Genomic DNA, 4,384 nt, shown 5'->3' on the forward strand with positions numbered 1-4,384 from the left:
AACATCTCTCTTTCTGTCCAGAGGCCCTGCTGGTCACATGGGGGACAACTGTTGAAGGGAAGGTCGCTCTTCCCCATCCATGATATTCGATAGATGCCTAACATTATCCTACCTTGGTATCCCTAATCCTGATCTGAATCTTCATCATTATCCTATTTACAGTGGCATAGTGAGCGAATCCCAGAACACTGTCCTCTGTTCAGTCGATCCCTTCTCCCAGGTTGATTTGCTATTCCTGGAAAACTTTCTTTCTCAGGACATTGCACCAACTGCTCTATCACTCCCTTTTTCAGGCCTTACTTGATACTGGAAGTCCTTCTAGTTTCTCTATTACCACATAACGCTCTGGTAATAATAATCGCCATACGACCCATTTTTCCAGGTGTGTATCCAGTCAAGCCGCTCGTAATACAGCAGTCACCACCACCGACATCCAAGCTATGATGTCATCAAAAACCGCCGTTCGATCGTTGCGCGTACGAGATTACGCTTCGTCAGGGTAGGAGGGGAAACTATTGTTTTCCCTGACCATACTAATATACCCAATTCATAATAGAAGGAAATTATCAGCTGGGTATAGTTGCTTCATATATATTGATATTGTATAATGTTTATAGCCAGTATAATAATCTAGATAAATTCCTACTACATAAAATATTCTGTGAACAACATAACGACAGAGGATTTGTAGTGTACTCCAATCCTAATATTAGTATTTGTTTGGGGGACACTATTTAACCAGATACATATGTATCTTGCTCAATTCTGAATCAATAAAGGTATTGGTGCATGAGTGTTAGGGGGATTTAGCAGAGAAAGTAGTGTCAGAATGTGCATACAGTATCAGGTCAGGAACCAGGGATACCGTTCCCCGATAAATGTATCCGACAAGCAGGCATGCTTTTCGGATACATGTATGCACATTGCCCCAGCAATATCTTCCCTTAAAAATGTAATTGTGACTCATCTCTAGGGTACCTTGCTTCAGCATAGCTCAGAAAGGTGAATGAGGCACAGTTATGAACAGGTATCCCTGTATCTGAGGGAATGCCTAGGTTAATGGTGGTACCCCAGTTAGTGCCAAGTTGTCCAAGAACCTGTATTGGGTTTGTGGGTTCACCAACCGTATATATGGTTCCCCAAAGTTTATACTTTATTAGAGTATGGTTTATAGGGTGTAATACTGTATGTATAAAAATCCATGCAGTCAGCCTAAGCATCTGCATAGGAGCCAGGATGTCTGCCTAGCCATCTGGGCTCAAAGGAGACCCATGATGTCAGAGGTGTTGAGCCATTTGGTAGCGAGGAGGGGCAGAGGAAAAAGGCCCCAAAAGCCATTTTGGTTCTTTCAGACTCTGCTGAGCCTTCCCCGTAGATAGCCATGCCCGTTTCCCTGACATCATCAGCCAGATGGGCCCTGCTCTGATCGGCTGGTAGGAAAGGTTCCACACTTTGAGTCCATGTTAAACCATAGGACACGGTAGTCTATAAAGGGGCTACCACACTCAGAGCAGGGGGTATCTCAGTGTCTCTCAGACTTTTCAGACTTAGAGATAATCTTGGGACTGGTCCAGTGAAACGCCGGTAAGGGCATTGTGGTGCTAGGGTTTCCAAGTCCCAAAGCTGAGGACTGGTCCCGAGAAGTAAGGTTACTGTTCCAGGCACAGTCCAGTGATGTGGAGCGGACAGGGTAATGCCTTTTGCTGAAGCAGGTACCCTACAACTAGGAAAGTCTAATTCTCAACCCCCAGACCCCAGGTAGTGTGTATATTCTCTGTATTTTATGTTTCTGTGTGTTTCCAAGGTCTTAGCCGAATAAACATTATTTTATTTCACTGCCGTTTTGCCTTGTGATTGATCCCTTAAATATAAATGGTGTTAAAAGACCTGGTCTACTGTGACGCTCCATACATTGAAGAATTGGTCACTGTAAAAGTGATAAAACGTCAGGACAAGAAGTCTGCCAAATACCAAACTGAGATGCCACAGGGGTCAGTCACAATCTGTAAAAAATCAACTCAGGTTGAACCACATATGAACATGGATACTGAACCTGATGCAAGTGGTCTCTCTAAACTCAGGGAAGAAAAGATCGCCAGAGCAGGGGAAAATTTGAGAGGTCAGAAGAAAGACTGTGCTTGTCCTCCTAGAATGACTGAAGAGTGCTTATCTCAAGTACCATCTTGAGGAGACATTACTAGCCTGAAGAAAGGGCTCCAATCCCAGTGGGACTGAGTGTTCTGTTCCTCCATCCACTCTCATTCGAGCAGCAGGGACATCTCGAGTGAGAGTGGAAGGATGGGCTTTAGCCTTGGTAAGCTCGAGCTTCCCACAAACAGGGGAGGTATGTAACAGGGACTTATCCCTCTTTAAATAAAGCAGCCGGAGAGCTCTGAGAAATGCAGCAGAGAGCTAGTTAATTGCAGCTAGTCAATTAGCCATCTCCACCTGTGTAATTAGACGATTATAAAAGCACCTTTGCTGGAAACAGGCCCATAGAGAGACTCCTTAGCACACAACTGTGCTGACCTGAGGAGAAGATGTTATCTTGAGCACAAAGGCTGTGATTACAACAAGGCACACTAAGACCAGACTGATATTCCTGGGAGCAGCTGGACTACAGCGCCGCATCTGGAGCAACCGGAAACGCCTGACCAGGGCGGTCAGATAAGACATTCGTATATATTGCTCCTTGATAAACTGTTCTATGTTTTTGGACTGGGAACTGGTCTATCCAGCCAGTCACAGATAGTTAGGGCATATACTGTCTATTTAATCTCCAAAGACGAGTTGGTGTTGGTTTATTTTGTTTTTGTATACTGTACAGAGTTTAAAGGAACAGGCTCAATAAATCCATGTTTTTATTTCACCCAAATCGGCCTCCATTAGTGTACCTCTGCACACATCTCTTACACGGGGCATCCACCCAGTTACAGATCCCGACACACACAGTGCACTAGGAGATTAGCAGAGATTTCTATTTCTACTATTGGTAGGCAATCTCTACTATTAGAGAGATATATCACTCTCTCAGTCCTTGCTACCAAGGACGTTTCCCACAAGCTGAACAGCTGGAGTTAGGGCATTGGCACCATGGCGCTTTACCCAGGAGCAGGTGGGAGGGGTAATCACCTGTAGAAATGTCTCCAGAATTACATGTTCAAGAATCTCCTCTTTGGTGCACTGCTCGGGCTCCTTACAATAGTCAAGTTAGCACTGAGCTATTACTAATTTGTAATCAAGTATTGCCCGTGAGAAAGCTCCATCTGCGGAGCGAAACTTGCGTCGGGCAAATAGAGGCTTATGTGCCTGCTAGGGGAGGGCATAGTGGCGCGCTACACAGGTGTGGTCTTCCCATACACATAGGCTGTCACATCGTTGGCTCCAGGCTGCAAACGAGGTTTATATCGGAGATGGAGGGGTCAAACACAGGAGAATTTGCCTTCTGTAATAGTGTTCTGTCTCTCCCTGATACCTTCAGGGGCTTATATAGCCTTGGACAGTGGAGGCAGTGGTATTCTTCCTGTATTATACTGCACTCAGCCTCACATATCTGTCACGTTAGACCAGTACTTTTAACACCTTTTACCACCGGGATCACTATCACCAGGCAGGACACAATAATTGAATAAAGGAAAGTTTTTCTGGCAAGCCAGCAACCACGCAAAATACAAGATCACAGTGAAACACTCACCAACTGCGGGTCTGGAGGGAAGACTCTATCCTCAACTAGGTGCAGGAGCCTGCGTCAGAAGGCTTATCCTGTCCGCTTCACATCCCGTGCTTCTCTGGCGCTTCTCCGCTGAGATCAGTGCTATTTCACACAGACAACTTTCAAATCTCCCACCAGCGTGTCTCCGATTAGCTCCAAAGATGTTCTGGTTCTCTGCTCCGGCCGCGCTCTTAACATAGCCCCACTGGCTATGCTTTTCATGGAGAAGGAGCCGCCGGCCAATCACAGCGCGGATCGTGATGGTGCAGCCAATCAGAGGACGAGGGCTCGCCCGGCTGCACCAATGGGGAGAGGGGGCCGGCTTAGGTGCTCAGTACCGCCCCTGAATGATGGAGCTTCTGGGAAGCGGGGAATTCAAACTTGCCAATGGGAATCATGCCTACAGGGCTCAGACCCGCAAATAGTTCCCTTGTGTGACATTGAGGGGGTAACAAGGCTCACAATAAAGGTTTAAGCCTTTTAGGTTACCTCTGATGTTTGGGTGTTCTAGAAGGTCAGCTCTTGAACCTACCTATTGTACATGCATTGTGTGAAATTATGCGGCAATAAATAATTTATGTATTGTTACCTTTCCAGGTGTGCCTGCAAGCAGAGATTGCTATGCTATGAGTTTCAAGGGGGATTTTGCAGAGAAAGTCTTGTCAGATTGTG

This window comes from Ascaphus truei, chromosome 20 (assembly GCF_040206685.1).
Source record: "Ascaphus truei isolate aAscTru1 chromosome 20, aAscTru1.hap1, whole genome shotgun sequence".
Classification (NCBI taxonomy): domain Eukaryota; kingdom Metazoa; phylum Chordata; class Amphibia; order Anura; family Ascaphidae; genus Ascaphus; species Ascaphus truei.